This window comes from Camelus bactrianus, chromosome 9 (assembly GCF_048773025.1).
Source record: "Camelus bactrianus isolate YW-2024 breed Bactrian camel chromosome 9, ASM4877302v1, whole genome shotgun sequence".
NCBI lineage: Eukaryota > Metazoa > Chordata > Mammalia > Artiodactyla > Camelidae > Camelus > Camelus bactrianus.
Genome location: NC_133547.1, coordinates 2,330,240 through 2,347,541, shown reverse-complemented (window position 1 = coordinate 2,347,541; position 17,302 = coordinate 2,330,240). Strand labels below are relative to the sequence as shown.

Here is a 17,302-nt window from a genome sequence, read left to right as displayed (position 1 = left end):
GAAACACTTGAAATCTTACACAAAACTTGTTAGTTTTCAATATCCAAGCCATGACTCAAATAGTTGGGGAGTTCCTTCTCTCCCCACTGTCTCTTTTTCTCTCTGAAAGAGCTTCTGGAAAACAATTTTTATTTAAATTTTGACTTAGTTTGGTGATGACGCCATTTGTGCCTGAAGTCTTCTTTGGAGGGAGAATTTCTATGACCTGCAATGATTTGCTTTCAAAACCTCACACAGAACAGAAATAGATGAAAGTTGTCATTTTCTAAGAATTTATATATTCAAACAAAATCATGCATTTCTTTTGGTATAAAATTTGCAGATTTGTAGTGTCCTCAGGATACGCAGTGACATCCCCTCTTTCGTTCCCGGTAATTATTCTTCACTCCTTTTTCAGCATCAGATTCGTCTGGAGGGAATCAGAGCTTAAGTCTTTCCAAAGAATACACTTTGAGCCTCATATTTATTTGATTATTCTCGGATGTCAGTCTATTTTCTTTTCATGTTTTTTGCTGTTCTTTAACTTAATGTGTATACCCAGCTCATGAACTTTCAATCTTGCTTTCTTGTATCTTTAAAGTAGCAGTTTTTTCCCACCAGTTTCTTTTTTTGTTGAAGTCTAGTTGATTTACAATGTTGTAAGGTTCAGATGAACAGCAAACTGATTGAGACACATATATATATTATATATATCATATGTGTGTGTGTATATATATATCATATATGTGTGTGTGTATGTGTGTGTATATATATATTCTTTTCCATTACAGGCCATTGCAGGGTACTGAATATAGTTCCCAGTATGTCCTCGTTTATCTATTTCATATACAGTAGTGTGTATGAGTTAACCCCAAACTCTTAATTTAACCTTCCCCGCTACCCCTCTCCCCTTTGGAAATCATGGTTTGTTTCTATGTCTGTGAGTCTCCTTCTGTTTTGTAAATGAGTTCATTTGTATCATTTTTTTTTTAGATTCCACATATAAGTGATATCATATGATATTTGTCTTTCTCTCTCCGACTTTAAAGTACTAGATTTTTGTAAGCCGTGCTTATGCGCATTCACTTCACTTTGATACGTGACATTAAACATTCAGTTCAGAATTTTATTTTCCGTACTTTCTCTTGGTCCACTAATCATCTCCATATCGAGTCTGATATTAACACGTTGCAGTAGTTCCCACGGCTGCATAACACAGCACCACACACTGTGCAGTCTGAACAGCAGATTTACGACCTCACAGTTCTGGAGGCTGCAAGCCCGAGGCCGAGGTGGCGGCAGGGTGCACTCCTCCCAAGGGCTGTTGCAGGCGTGCTTCTACAGTTGCAGGCGTGCTTTGGCTTGTAAATGGCGCTGTCTCTGTCTTCCCATCATTTTCCCTCTTGACATGTCTGTGTCCCAATCTCTCCTTTTAATGACACCAGACATTCTGGATCCCACATGACATCGTCTTAACTAATTACACCTGCAGTGACCCTATTTCCAAGCAAGTTCACATTCTGAGGTGCTGGGAGCTAGGACTTCAACATATGGATCTGGGGGTGGGGGACATAATTCAACCCATAACAACCTAACATTCTCGCACCGGGGACAGAGAAGGCGATCTCTGCTGACCGTAGTGGCAGAGGAGAACGTGTATGTGCCTGTATTGGTGGTAGATTTAAAATCTGACTGGTAGCAAGTTGGAATGTGCTCAGTGCCTCACTCTGAGGGTCTCTGCCCAGGGCAGAAAGTACCATATTTACACGTCAGCCTTTGGAAGAGGCTGCCCTCTGATCTTCCCAACACTGCCTCCCCAGCAAGAGCAGTCCGCTAGCTGCGTGCTGCGTGCAGGAGGGCTCGGGGCCAAGTGTCGGCAAGCTTCTTGCCCAGGGAAAGCCATTCTTTGGGTCAGCATCAGAATCTACTGGGGGCTGTAATGGATGCCCTGCCAACCCTCAGAATTGACGAGGTGTAGCTGGGGCCCTGGGACGTCCTGGCGGTGTGGATGCAGCGCAGAGAGCCACTTGGAGAGACACTGCTTGGGAGCCTGCTGCCCTGGCGGCTGCAGGACTTGGATGTGCCTGTGCCTCAAGATTTGACCAAAAGCAGGCTTTTTCACTCTATGGGCAAAGGCCCCCAGGGGAGAAGCCACAGAATGTCCTTTCATCATCTTTCTGAAACTGTATGGTCATCCTCTGCATCACTTAACAACTTACCCTCATTCTTAGATCTCTAATGCTGATAAGATTTATTTAAAATTTTTTATCCAAATCACCTAGTCTACTATTTTGGCAACAGACCCTTCTTTATGGTCATCCATGAATAAAGTGGTTTTACTTGTTACAATTTTTCACTATTATTGGAGCCTTTTATTGACTTCAGAATTGTCAGACTGTACTCCCCCACCCGGCAAACAGCCTGACCACCTAGAACACTGCTTACAGACTGACTTCCTTCTGTTGTTGGTCTTACAGTCTCCATGTTTCCTAAGTTATTTAGATCAACACTCTCCCTTCCACCCCTTTCAGTGAGGTTATATTATACACTCATGATACAGTTAAATTTGTTACCATGTGCATTCCATCCCAGGGGCCCTGGCTGTCCTTTTTTTTTTTTTCAGTTTTAATGCGTTAAGGTTCATTCTCCACTGTGGGATTCTGTAGGTTTTCACAGGTGCATAGCACCATAGGGTAATACAGAAGGGTTTCACTGTCCTAAAAATAAAATTCCCTGTGCTTCACCTGTTCACCCCAACTCCCACCCCTGAATCTATGGCAACTGTGATCTGTTTACCATGTCTATAGTTTTGCCTTTTCCAGGATGTCATATAAATGAATCATACACTGTGTAACCTTCTCACACTAGCCTCTTGCACTTGGCAATATGCATTTAAGACTCATTCATGTTGTTGGGACAGACTCTGTTTCTTTCCAAGAAAGCAAGAAAGCAATCCCATTTAAAATAGCACCAAAAAGACTACAATACCTAGGAAGGAACTTAAGTAAGGACATGGAAGACCTATACTCTGAAAACTATAAAACACTGATGAAGGAAATTGAAGATGATACAAATAAATGGAAATATACCCCATGCTCTTGGGTTGGAAGAATTGATATTATTTAAATAGCCATACTGCCTGAAGCCATCTATATATTTAATGCAATCCCTATCAAAACACATGAGACATTTTTCACAGAGCTAGAGCAAAAGACCCCGAGTCACCAAAGCAATCTTGAGAAAGAATAAAGCTGCAGCCGTAGCCCTCCCAGACTTCAGGCTGCACCACAGAGCTACAGCCGGTCAAAGAGCGTGGCACCGGCACGAAGACACACACAGATCCAAGGAACAGGACAGAGGCCAAAAACAAACCCCATACCTGTGGTCAAGTGATGTATGACAAAGGAAGCAAGAATACACAGTGGAGAAAAGACAAGAGGTGCTGAGGAAACTGGACAACTGCATGTGAGACAATGAGATTAGAAGATTCCCTCATGCCACGTACAAAAATAAACTCAAAATGGATTAAAGACCTATATGTAAAACCTGAAACCATAAAATTCCTAGCAGAGAACACAGGCAGAATGCTCTTTGACATAAATCATAGCAATATTTTTTTTGGAATCGTCTAAGGCAAAAGAAAGAAAAGTCAAAGCAAACAAATGGGGGGGAGGGCAGAGCACAGGGGTAGAGCGTGTGCTCAGCATGCACGAGGTCCTGGCTTCGATCCCCAGCACCTCCATTAAAAAAAAAAATAAAATCAAATAAAAATTAATTTAAAAATAAACAAATGGGACCTAATTAAACTCCAAAGCTTTTGCACAGCAAAGGAAACCACTGACAAAAGAAAAAGCCTATGGAGCGGGAGAAAATATTTGCAGGTGATGTGCCCAACCAGGTGTTAATATCCAAATTACATAAACGGCTCATATAACTCATGAACAAAAAAAATCAAACAACTCAGTCAAAAAACAAACAGAATAGCTAAACAGACATTTCTCCAAAGAAGGCATACAGATGGCTAATAGGCACATGAAAGGATGCTCAACATCGCTAATTATCAGAGAAACGCAAATCAAAACTACCACGCAGTATCACCTCACATCTGTCAGAATGGCCATATTCAAAAAGTGCAGATAACAAATGTTGGAGAGGATGTGGAGAAAAGGAAACCCTTGTACACTGTTGGCTGCTATGGGAAATGCTATGGAGGTTCCTCAAAATGTAAAAATAGAACTACAGTGTGATCCAGCAATTCCACGCCTGGGTATGCATCTGGGAAAATGACAACACTAATTTGAAAAGATACAGGCATCCCAATGTTCATAGCAGCACGATTTATAACAGCCAAGTCACAGAAGCAACCCAAGTGCCCAGCAGCAGACGAGTGGATAAAGAAGTGGTGTGTATATACACAATGGAATACTATTCAGCCATGAAAAATGCAATCATGCCACTTGCAGTAACATGGATGGATGGACCTATAGATGATCATACTTAGTGAAATAAGTCAGACAGAGAAAGACAAATACTATATGCTATCATTTACACGTGGAATCTAAAAATTAATACAAGTGAACGTATATGCAAAACAAAAACAGATTCACAGGTATAGGAAACAAAGTGGCAGTTACTCAGGGGAGAAAGAAGGGGGGACAAATTAGGGACATGGGATTAACAGAAACAAACAACTGTGTATAAGATAGATTAGTAATGAGGATATACTGCATGGCACAGGGAATTCTCATCATTACCAGTATTTATAATCTGCAAAAATATTGAACAACGACGCTGGACACTTGAAACTAAAGCAATATTGTGACCCTTTTTAATTTTATTCATTGTAGTAGTGTATCACAGCAGCTCAGCATTGTTTTAATTTCATTTTCCTAGTGACAAACGATGGTCAGCATCTATTCATGTTCTTATTTGCCATCTGTGTACCCTTTTGGTGAGGTCTCTGCTCGGATCTTTTACCCCTATTTTTTACTGGGTTGTTTATTTTCTTGCTGTTGAATTTTAAGAGTTCTTTGTGTATCCTCCACACGAACCTTTGATCAGATACGTAATTTGCAAGGGCTTTCCCCCAGTCTATATAGCTCTTGTTTTTCTTCTCTTAACAAGTGTCCTTCCCAGAGCAAACACCCTTTATTCTAACAGAGTCCAGCTCATCAGTTTTCTTTCACAAATCATGCATTGTACATGGCACCCAACAACGCTTCTGCAGACCTAAAGTCAGGTAGACTTTCTCCTGTTTTCGTCTACAAGTTTTACGGTTTTGAATGCTCTGTTGAGGTCTATGACCCGCTTGGACTTGGTTTCCGTGTGAGGTGTGAGCTCTGTGTCTAGGTGTTTTGCATCATATTGCACACAGACGTCCAGGTGTCCCAGCACCATTTGTTGAAAAATTATCCTTTCTGCCTTGTGCTTTTGTCAAAACTGAACTATGTTTGGGCATCCTGCTACTATATTTGCTTCTTTCTTGATGACATGTCAGATGAATCCAGGTTGAGGCTTTCATACCCTCTGAATAACTTCATCTGCTATTAGGTAGAGATCCTCCCTGCCTAGCGTCATAATTTTGCCTTGAAGTGGAATGCTTCGGTCGGTACAGGTGTGTGAGCCGTCGCCGGGACAGGTCTGCCGTACCCGGCTTGTCTTCTCCGGCTGCTTCACACCAGGTGTTTATCTGCAGGTCTCCATCGGGGGTGCTTTTCCTGGACACGAACCCTGGATACCTCTTACTGTGTGTCTGCACTGCGCGTCATTAGAGTTGAGGTTAGAAGTAATTCTGTGGGGGATTATTTATTATTCGTGCTGAATTTTATTTCCAGTACCATTGTTCTCATGACCATTTCACTGAGACGGGGAGAAGCGGTGAGTCCGGTCTCCAAACCGTCCTGCCCTCAGCCCCACTGCCCCCGGAACAGCAAGGTGCTGTGCAAGAACTTAATTGTGTCACTTGATGGATTTTTAATGACTTGGCTCTGCCCTGAACTGTCCACAGGTTCCACTCATTTCCTGTTCCTGGTCATTCTGTCTCTGAAGGTTAACATTTGCCCTGGTCAGGGTGGCTTCATCTTTCTTCTCTGATTTCGGCCTTATGTGGTACCTGGAAGAGCTCAAAAAGGACGAGTTCAAAAAATTCAAGGATTTCTTCAGGAAAGAATCTCTGGAACTTGGACTCAAGCAAATACCCTGGGGGAAAATTAAGAGGGCAACATGGAAAAACCTTACAACACTGTTGATCATAAACTATAAGGAGCAGCAAGCATGGAATGTGACCGTCAGTGTCTTTCACAAGCTCAACAGAACGGACCTCTGTGAGAAGGCCGAGCTGGAGATGACAGGTGAGGGAGTCTGGGCTCAAGGGGTGGGGACGAGGCTTCCTACAGCGGGGATCGTGTCGTGGTTCTGACCAGTGCTCTCTGTGCCTGTCTGCAGCGGGGACAGAACGTACCATGGGACGACGTCACCCTTGCAGACAGAAAACAGCTTCATTTAGACCCATGGGTTATACGTGGTGAACCGGGTGGACATCACGCCCTGGCCTGTGTCACACCTCTGCCTGGGCTACCGGTCATGTCGTCCTAAGCAGAGAGCTTGCATCCAAGCCAGAAACCCTCTCTCGGGGGAAGAACCATCAGAACCAGGGCGCTTGGCCGTCAGCACCTGCCGCGGGTGACGCACTTGACCTGCACTGGGTTACTTAGAAGCTGGGTTTTAAGATGGGTTTCATGTTTGATTCTTCCATAAAACAATTTTGTATGAGACGTGATAGAAATCATTTTACCTCACGGTAATAACTACCCCCAAATAATAACTTCTCTGAGGCCACTGAGTAGGTCAGGGGCAAAGCTGGGCAAAAACATGGGTTTAAGGAACCCTAGCCTAGGTCCTTCCCTCTAGCATTTTCAGTTCTCATGAGCTCTATCGACTGGCAGCTTCGGCTCTAAGTCCTTCGCTGTCCCCGTTCTGAGCCTGACAGAAGGTGAGAATGTGGAGGTCGTTTCTACCAAAATGTTTTATCTCTGTATTCTTCCAGGATCTTTGATTTTCAGAATCGCATTAAAACTGTGTTTTATGTTAACCTAAACAGTGGTTTAGGTTAGGTTAGGACCACTGCCAAGATTAGGTTTAGGTTAACCTAATCTTGGCAGTGGTCCTCAGTCAGGACTGACTGTGCCCTCCAGGGGACATCTGGCCACATCTGTAGGTATCCTTCTGTTGTCTCCACTGGGGGAGGGGCATGGGGGACATCTGGTGACCAGGGGCCAAGGATGCTCCCACGTTAAACTTAGGTTCTCAAGAGTTACCCAGCCCAGAACGCCAGCAGTGCTGCAGCTGAGCGGGCCTGTGCTAGACGCACACACATAACTGTCCAGTACAGCAGCTGCTAGTCACACGAGGCTGTTGGCATTTAAATTAAGTTGTTCCTCAGTTGCACTAGCTACGTTGCAATTGGTGAACGGCTTCACTGTAGCCGGCAGCTGCCAAACTGGATGGCACAGAACTCAACATCCCCTTCCCACAGAAAGACCTGAAAAGACATTAACCACATTTTCCCGTGAGGGACAAATGGTATTAATATACACTCAGTATGATTTAATTTGTGATCTAAAAAAAGTCTTACCAAATGTGCTTAGTAGTCTGAATCGCATGCACTGAAATCAAGCTTCTGGAGGTGGTTTCGGGTGGTTCATGAAAGCACGTGGTGTGGTTGTGGTTGTGGTTGTTCTAGCAATTTTCAGAGTTTCTCCTTCCACGCTGCCCTCCTTAAGTATCTCACCTTTGAGTGTTTAACTTGTTTCTTTCTTTTCTTCTTGGAAGTGGTTCAGGGACCTCCACACTTCTCCTGGTCCTCCTTCTCTAGCACAAATTCTTTTCCTAGACTGAGAACTGAGTATCCAGCCTCACCAGAAAGGCAGTCTTTCCTAATCCAAGTCACTGAACGTTACTGTTGGACACAGGACACGGGGAAAGAATCATTCACATAATTCTGCAGGGCTGCCCTTCAAATAGGGCTTGGCCTGATACAGCAGATGGGAGCTCATAGATTCTGAGGGCAGGGACAAGTTAGAATCCCAGTGACACTCAATCACAGGCCCCTGACGAAATAACGAAATAACGTGGGCTTCCCACAGCGCTGTTTGGGAAAATGCAGTTCCTCCCCTTGCTGCCGCGTGCGGGTGTGAAGAACGCTCTGCCCATGCTCAGCACCAGCGCGGCTTCTCAGTTCTGCTGCCGTAGCTGTGATTCAGGGACCAGGGAGCTCCCCGGTGCAGCTGCTTCTTAAAACCCATGAATTTAGCAGCTGGAGACTGGGATGGTTTTATAGAAAAGTCTAGGGTCTCCACGTTCAGGGCAACAGCAGCAAAACTGCCAGAGCCGCAGGAGACAGACTCTGCGCCGCCTCTCCCCTCCGGTGTCCTGAGGACGTGGCCTGGGCCCGGGTCCTCGGAGGGGCGTGCGCCGTCGGCTTTGTTCAGCTGTCTTCCCTGAAGGGGTCTGTCGGGAATAACAGTGGAGCCACCCCGTTGTGTCTGCTGTGCCCAGTTTCCTTGGCCAGGCCCTGAGATCAATCCCATACACGGAGAACCTGTGTCTGCCCTAATCCCCTTGTATACATGAATGCGCGCACGTGTAGGCACAGAATCGTTCTTCTCCTATTGCAGAAAAATGTGTTACAGCTCGGTGTTATAGCTCAGGTGTGACAGCAACCTGGATCCGGCCGAGAGACCAAGCAGCTCTCGGAGAGTTGGAGAACTGAGGTTGATTACACCAGCAGGCCCAGGGGAGTTAACACTCCAAGCTCTGGACCCTGTCTGTAGGTTTACACAGGCCTTTATAGGCTGCCAGTCTACACTTTGCAACAGCATATGCAAATAAAGTATAACAGAAGTTGACCAACCAGGAATAAGCTTTGTAGAAATAGACCAATCAGGAGTGAGAGAAATAACCAATCAGGAGTGAGCTCCATGCAAATGAAGTACTACAAATGGACCAATCAGAAGTTAGGGGAGTGGCCCAATCAGAAGTGAGAGTAATAACCAATCAGGAGTGAAGGAAATAACCAATCAGAAGTGAGCTCAGGGAACCAATAGAATTTTAGGGGTAAGTAAGCCGTTTCAGAGGCAAAAAGTGAGAGAGCCTCTAAGCCAGGGAACCGGATGGTGCTGGGAGGAGAGCAGCGGCCCTGCCTGGGGGTCCTGCTGGTCTTTTTATGGGGCTTCCTGCCTCATTCCCCCCTTTTGATGCGCTCTTTAACATCTGCAGTGAGCATCAACCTCAGAGCGGTGTCCCTTATTCATCAATGGGTTCTTCCTGGTCCAGGGGCCTGGCCTGTCCTGAGTAACCAGTACCTGTAGCCTTAGTGACTCTATTCGTGAGCTAATGAAACGGGTAATGAGATTAAGGATGCAGGGACCAAACAGCAGTGCTAGAAGGATCATAAGGAGGGGGCCTGCCAGTGGGAGGAGCCAGGAGGCCCAACTCCAGAGGTTATTCCACTGTGCCCAGGAGTTTGCTAATTCCTGGTTTCTGTGTTAAGCTCGATCTCGTAGTTGTTGGACCGTATTTCTGACAATTCCTGATTGACTTACATAGAAACAGCATTCCTCATTTAGCAAGAGAGAGTCCCCCCCTTTTTGGCGGTGAGCAAGTCTAAACCTCTCCTGTTCTGTAGGACTACTGCTGCTAGGGAGTCCAACTGGTTTTGTAGGGTCATTAAGGACTCAGCCACTTGTTTTAAACCTTCAGTGAACTCAGCAGATAACTGCTGGTAATAGTGGGATGATGAGGCAGCTATTCCTCCTATTCCTGTGCCCACTCCAGTTGCTATTCCCAGCCCAACGAGTAGTGGTATTAGGTGGATGGCCCTTTCTGATCGAGTATGGGCCATCAGGGTGTGGGAAGGCTCTGGTTATTAGGTATTATGTCCATCTGAGGGGTAAGGAAGGCCAGTGTGCAAGTACCTGTCCAACTGGCTGGCAGGCACCAGCAGGCGTGTGCCCCGCATACAAAAAAGGTTCCTGGGCTCGGTGTGCACCAGGGTTTGGCAGGCATACAACCGTAAACAGTTGTGCAGTTACGGGTTTGGGCACACTGGGCAGTGGCCGATTTCCTACAGAATGTCTTGTCCCCAGGTTGTAGATGCAGTCAGGAGCTGTATGAGCCAACTGTGCATTAACTGACTTGGGGCTCATATCTGCGGAGTCTGGGGACCACCCCAGGTGGCCATTAAACTTGGTTAGATCTGAGAGACCTATCGGGCTGGCTGCATGCTGGAGGGGCCGGGACGCAGGCAGAGCCAGCAAGCATTTGTTAGTTGTGAGCTAGTAGCGTTAAGGAGGTGAAGGACTTGCTTAATAAGGGACTTAATTGGGGGTCCTGGTTATAGAGCATGGACCTAGGTCTATTTTTGTTTTCCCAGTCCTTATCAGGACTATAGAAGGGCCCTGAGCGTGTGGGCTGGGGATTTTTTCTGGGGAGCAGGCTCCTGCCTAATGCAATTTGGCGAATGGGTCCCATTGGAACCCCCGTCATGGAAAGAAGTATGTCAGCAACTACTTTTATAAGCAGAAGAAAGGTTTGGGGTTTCATCATTTCTAACAAGGAGGTATGGTTCCTATTAGCAGACACTGACTGACCATTAGGTTTTCTATTGTAGAGAACAGCTGGTATTAGTCTCTGGCCCATGTTCCAATCCTGGGGTGCAGGGGCCGTCAGCCCTACAGCTAGTAATAAAGCAACAATACGCAATAATAAACTAAGGGCAGCAGCTCTTTTTATGTCTTGATCGCTGGTTCCTCAGGCTCCCACCGTGCGTTGACTAGCCAGCTGCCGGGTGTGGCTAGAGCAGGGCGTGGTGCTCTCTGGCAGGTGAGGCGGGCATCTCTGGCCCAGATTTCAAGTGGCTCCTCGAGGTCCTGGCTGATTCTCCAGACGTCCTTATCTCAGTGATGCTTCTCTCTTTACTCTGGTGTGATGAATCCACGGGGTGATACCTGTCACTTTAAGAGCTGTTGGGATGGTTAGTTTAACTGTGTAGGGGCCCCTCCAAGAGGGTTCAAGGGGCTTCTTTCTTCAATCTTTTATTCAGACTTGATCTCCCAGCTCATATGGCTGTAACATTGTTTCCATTGAGACTGGGATCCCATCAGTTACCCACCTATGGGTTTTCCGCATGGTTTTTTCGGGACCCTGCATTTGCTTATAAAGTTCTAAGCTTCCCATCTCTCTAACTTTTTTTCCTAGTAACATCAGGGGAGGGGGATTCCTATATAGGATTTCAAAAGGGGAGAACCCTGTCTTGGACCAAGGGGCATAGAGTACCCACTGGAGAGCCATGGGCAGAGGATCAGTCCAAGGTAGTTCAGTTTCTTAGCCGAGCTGTATCATCTTCTGTTTTAGGGCCTGGCCCGTGCGCTCTGTCCTCCCTGAATGCCGGGGCCTGTTGGCTTCATGTAGATCCCAGCAGATGTTTACTGTTTTTGCCACTTGTACTATTTCTGCTACGAATGCGGGTCCATTGTCTGACCCTATGGTTAATGGCATCCCGAATCTGGAAATAATGTCTCTGAGGCCTTTGTTACTCCTCGTTTCCTCAATCCGTGTTGGGTATGCTTCTACCCATCCTGAAAAGGTGCAGATAAAAACCAGCAAGTAGTTGTATCCTCTGCTGGGCCCCATTTCTGCAAAACCCATTTCCGTATCTTTAAAAGGAGCCTGGCCATAGCACTGGATTTCTCTTGGTCCAGTTGACCCCCATTGTGCATTATTCTGAGCACATATGAGGCAGCGCTGAGACTGAGGCACACAGGGATGGAAGTTGAGGGATCAGACAGTACTGTCCCAGCAGGGCCTCTAGGGCAGTCTTTCCCAGGGGGGTGAGCTCATGCTGTTGAAGGACCACCTGGTTGGCTAACCGTTCAGGTAGATATATCCGTTTGTCAGGCATCACCCACCATCCTTCCTTTCCACTGGATCCTCCTTTAGTTCTTGCCTGAGTTTTCCTCTTGGCTGTATGCTGGAGATGTTGACAGCAGTTTGGGTGCTGGTCGAACCTTTGGGATGGCCCCAAGACCTCTGGCATGACCTGATTCACTTGCCGCTTTGTGCACAGCCTGATCTCCTAGTTGGTTTCTTCTGTTTATGGGGTCATTTCCCTTTATGGTGTCCATTACAATGGATGATTGACATCTCTGTGGGCTCCCAAATTGCCTCTCACCATAGTCCATGGGGGACTTGTCTGGCTTTTGCATCACGGTGATCGTAGACATGTTGGTTGGTTTCTTTGCCACAGCTCGCAGCCCATGCAGGAGGGCTCTCCACTATGTCCACAGAGCCTCCCGTCCGGCTTGGGAGTTATTGTTCCATTCTGGTCTTGTGTCTGGGGCTGCATCCCGGGCCCATTCCTCCACATCCACGGTTCCCTCTGGGGCCTGCTCTTGTAGCCATCTTCTAGTTTCTGTTATGATCTGCTTGCTTTCCTTTGTACTGAAGAGTATCAGGAGCAGCTGTTGAAAGTCATCCCAAGTCGGCCAGTGGGTCTGGAAGACGGACTCTAGGAGGTCAATCATGGCCTGGGGATTTTCCGAATACGGCGGAGTGTGGTGTCGCCAGTTCAGGAGATCCGTTGTACTGAAAGGCTGGTAGTACAGGATGGAGTGTCTGGGCTGTATGGAGCCATCATCGTTAACTTGTTGCGGCTCTTGGGTCTCCTGGAAAGGCTTCTGGAGAGTGGCTGCTGGCTAGGCGGCCTGCAGGGCTGAACAGAGATTCCCATCCTTGGGCTTTCGGCTCAGAGCCCGAGGCCACCATGGCGGTGCAGGTGGTGGACCGTCCGGTAGAGGCAGCTGTGGTGGAGCCGCAGAAGTAGGAGGAATATTTGGCAGGGGTAGCACTAGCAGTTCTTCAGGGTTGTCCTGAACACTAGCCTCATGTCTTTTTTCATCTTTAATGTCGGGACCATGAGGATCTTATACTGTCCCTGACCATTTGCGTAGACCCGGACCCACGGAAACAAGGTTTGGGCGATCGTTAGCCAAGATTCAATATATGGGAATGGGTCGCGATGCCCCGGGGGCGTGGTGATTATCCAGTGTATGGCCGCGGCAGCTGACAGGTTGAGTGTGCCTTCCAGGGGCCGTCCCACTCCAAAGGTGGGCCACTCTGACTCGCACAACGTGCACAATTTTTTTGGTGACAATTTCATAGTTTCCTGAGAAGCCCTTTTTGAAATTTTTAATAATGCAGTCCAGAACTGTTGGCTTTGATTTTGAGGATCCCATTCCTATTAGCTGACAGATTTTATGGCCTATAGGTGTGAGTCTGCTTCTGGCACTGAGAACTGTGACCCCAGTATCTTTGTCCCACTCCTCAAAACAGTGGAGTTCTCAACAAGCTGGTTCCCTCACTGGGCCTGACATCTACCTGCTCGGCTGCAAGTGCTGCTGACGGGCTGGGGTTTCCACGTTAGGCAGGTAACCCTGAGGCTCCCCCAGGCCTGGATGAGCTCTAGGGGTCCCTGTATAGTCTTTTTATAGCCTGAATAACAAAATATGAGGCCAGGATGGCTGGCCAGAAGCAGAATAAATCAACCAAGGTGGGGGGCCTCAAACAGAGTTCCAGCCAGTCCTGGGTTGTCTCCCTCTGGCTCAGGTCTCGTGGTCTTAATTTTAGACCGAGTAGTATATAAAGGCTGATGAATCACGACAGGGTATTCTGGGGGACTAGTAACAAGATTGTGTCAAACTCTTTAACGTAGTCTCATCTTAGTTCCTAAGGGCACAGCGGTCATTTACTCATAGGCTGTTCTATGTTCCTTTCTCTCCCCATGTAGCCACCCTGTGCCAGTGTCACAAACGAGACAAAGGGAGGGTTTTCACTGCATCCGCCTGGCCATTCCCCTCGCTGGGACGAAGGTGCCTCTTAGCTTTGGCGGGTCAGTATAAACCGCTGACTCCGATCGATACCCCAACGGGCCGATACCGCCGTATCATACAAGCCGTATGAGGTCACCACGGAACTGCATGTTGGGACTCACTCGAACTCCATAGCAGAATTCTGTGGAGCTACAAACTCAAACGTGATCGCATGTTTTTCAGGCCACACACACACATAAGAACACAAAGATTATTTGCACATTCCCCTTCCTATCACCAGGGCGTCTCTTATCTAACCTAATCTAACCAGATCTCCCCATCAGACTACCGTCAGGCAGGTAGCATAACCAGATCTCCCCGTCCAGACTATCGTCAGGCAGGGCGCCTGGAGGAGGTGATCAGTCTCTTCTGTCCACTTGGACAGAACCTGAATACCCTATCCTAAATACGGACGCTTCCCAGGGTTCCTACCTTGTTTGGCTGTGTTGCTTGGAGAGTTGGTCTGTCCCTCCACTGAGTCCAGTTGGGGCGGTAGCCCAGAAGACTGTATCACCTCTGCAAAGGAGGACCCAGAATACTGTTGGGTGGCACACTTCCTCGTTCGCTTTTGGAGCTCCCGACCTCCAGGTCGTTGCTCCGCTGTCCTGGTGGCTCAAGGGGCCGGCGTGGTTGGAATCACGCTGGGGCCCCCAGAAATATTGCAGAAAAATGTGTTACAGCTCAGGTGTGACAGCAACCTAGATCTGGGTGAGACACCAAGCAGCACTCAGACAGTTGGAGAACTCATGTTTATTACACCAGCAGACCCAGAACAGTTAACACTCCAAGTTCTGGACCCCCCCCATCCGTAGGTTTACACAGGCATTTATAGGCTGCCAGTTTTACACTTTGCAACATCGTATGCAAATAAAGTATAACAGAAGTTGACCAACCAGGAACAAGCTTTGTAGAAATAGACCAATCAGGAGTGAGAGAAATAACCAATCAGAAGTGAGAGTAATAGCCAATCAGGAGTGAAGGAAATAACCAATCAGAAGTGAGAGTAATAGCCAATCAGGAGTGAAGGAAATAACCAATCAGAAGTGAGCTCAGGGAACCAATAGAATTTTAAGGGTAAGTAAGCCATTTCAGAGGCAAAAAGTGAGATAGAGGCTATGGGCCAGGGAGCCCATGGTGCCAGCAGGAGAGCAGTTGCCCTGCTTGGGGGGTCCTGCCTCACTCGCACGTAAAGGTTATTCCACACTTTTAATATGTGTGTAACATTCCACAGTCCTGTAAGTTATTTAGTTGGTCTTGTCTTGATGGTCATACAGTTCCTTTCCAGGGTTTGCTAGTACTGCTGCGAAGAGCAGCGGTGTGCCTGCGCGTGTATGTGTGCGTGCGTACGTGTGCACTTGCGTGTGTATGCGTGAGTGTATTGTGCATGTGCGCGCGCGCACGTGTGTGTACGTGCGTGCGTGTGTCTGGGGGGCGGCACACTCTTTCTGTAGAGGGCCGTAGAGGTTACATCTGAGGCTCACAGGCCCTGCAGCCGGCCACAGCTCAGCATGGCCGCTGCAGCGGGAAGCAGCTGCAGGTCACACGTGCATGAACAGCAGGACTGGGTTCCAGTGAAATTTCATTTAGGAAACAGGCTGCGGACAAGCTCTGGCCAGTGGGACGCAGCCTGCAGGACCCTGAGGAGACACATCCTGCGAAGAACACGTGCAGGGTCAGAAGTGTAAATTCGCATGTATGTATGAGTGTCTGACTCGGATACGTTGGGTTTTCTCCGCACCCCGCCCCTTGTCCTCACTGATTCAGGCCGTACAAAGACGCACAAAGCTCGCACAAAAGAGAAATTCAGCGACGTGTGGTTCAGAGAATCGCAGACCAGGGTTACGTTTACCTTGACAGGGGAAACTCCCACAGAGAACATGAAGGCATGAAGCTTCTTTCTGCTTCTAGAAGAACTCGGAGACAGCCACGGACGGTGATCCTCGCAGCACCGCAAGGTGCTGGGAGGACCTCCTACCTGGTGAAGCTGCCGCTGGCCTGGGCGGAGCGCAGCCCCTTCCGGGGCAGGTTCTCCTACGTCTTCTGCTGCTGTTGCCGGGAGGGGGCGCCCCTCGCAGCCACCAGCCTGGCCGGCTGATCTCGAGAGGCTGGCCCAGCGGCCCCGCTCCCCTCGGAGACGTCACCTCCCAGCCAGAGAGGCCGCTGTTCGTCGTCGACAGTTCTGAGGAACTGAAGTGTGACCTGCACGCACCTGAGGCAGAGCTGTGCGGCGACGGGCCGGAGCCGCGGCCGGCGCGGCTGGGCCTGAGCAGCTTGCTGAGGAGGAAGGTGCTCCCCGAGGCTCCCTGCTCGTGGCAGCCGGGCCTGTGCACACACAGAGAACTAAGCACAGGCTGGGCAACCCAGCATGCAGACAGCTCCGGGGAGTCAGTGAGGCTGACAGGAGGCTGCATTTCTGCACTGTATTTCAAGACGGGAGTAAAGCCTGGCGAGCCTTCAGTTTGGTGAGAGCGAACGAACCGCTGTTTTCCATGTGCCAAATCCCCGTCCTTTGCTGGGCTGTGTGCACTTGTCTGAACCGGGGGATGGGAAGGGGGGAAACCTGGGACTGGCCCACCAGCATACCACCTCTGTTTCCGCCTCCTCCGTCTGTAGCTTGCTCACGCCCACGGGCGCCGGCTGCAGGCGGCCGGTGGCCCGGCACGCGCGCGTCTGGCGAGGAGGGCCTCAGGAGACGCGGGCTGGCGGATGCCGACGTCCGTGCGCCGCTGCACACGAGGGCCCTCGGCGGGGCGGGCCGCGCGGGGAGTGGCGCCGGGCCCTGCACGCCCGCGCCCGGGAGCTGGGCGCCGCCGCCGCCTTCCACCGCCTGCGCGGCCCCGGCGGCCGCCCGGCCCGGCTGCCGCAGGCGCGGAGGCACTGCTGTTTCCCTGTTTAAAGAGAGGAAGCGCACACGGGAGTTTTCTGGGGTGTTTCCTGTTTGGGCTTTTCCGTGAAAAGGAACAAGGAAGGCTGAGTGCGTTTTTTGGCGCCCTCCTGTCCCGGGAGACACAGCAGAAACGCCGCCAGTCCTTGCGGCGCATGGCTGAGAGCGAGCGTCTCCGCGACAGGCAGACTGCTGCCGTTCTGCTTCTGCCTGTACGAGATGCGGGTGAAGGCTTTGCACAGCGGGCCACGGCCTTCTTCCGAGACCTTAACTTTTCCATCATGAATGATGCCGACTTGGCGGTTTCTGCTTACTGCTTAAAACGCTGTTCTGGCTTGAGGACGCTTTGCTTTTCTGTCCCAGATGTCTTCAAAGAAGAGACTGCAGAAAGCTCCACGTGAGTCTGTCCGCTGATGTTCTGTCTGTTGCCTCTTCAGCCTCTGTGCGCACCCCCAGCAGGCTCTTCCGATGGGAGTTCTAACACCGGCTGCTGGTTAGGAGCTCACCGTTTCCG

The 17,302-nt window shown here is 48.9% G+C and overlaps 1 pseudogene; it reads left to right on the top strand.

Moving 5' to 3' along the window:
* Window positions 1–6,082: 6,082 nt before the first annotated feature.
* Window positions 6,083–17,189, top strand: LOC105074502 (NACHT, LRR and PYD domains-containing protein 4-like; annotated as a pseudogene).
* Window positions 17,190–17,302: the final 113 nt, after the last annotated feature.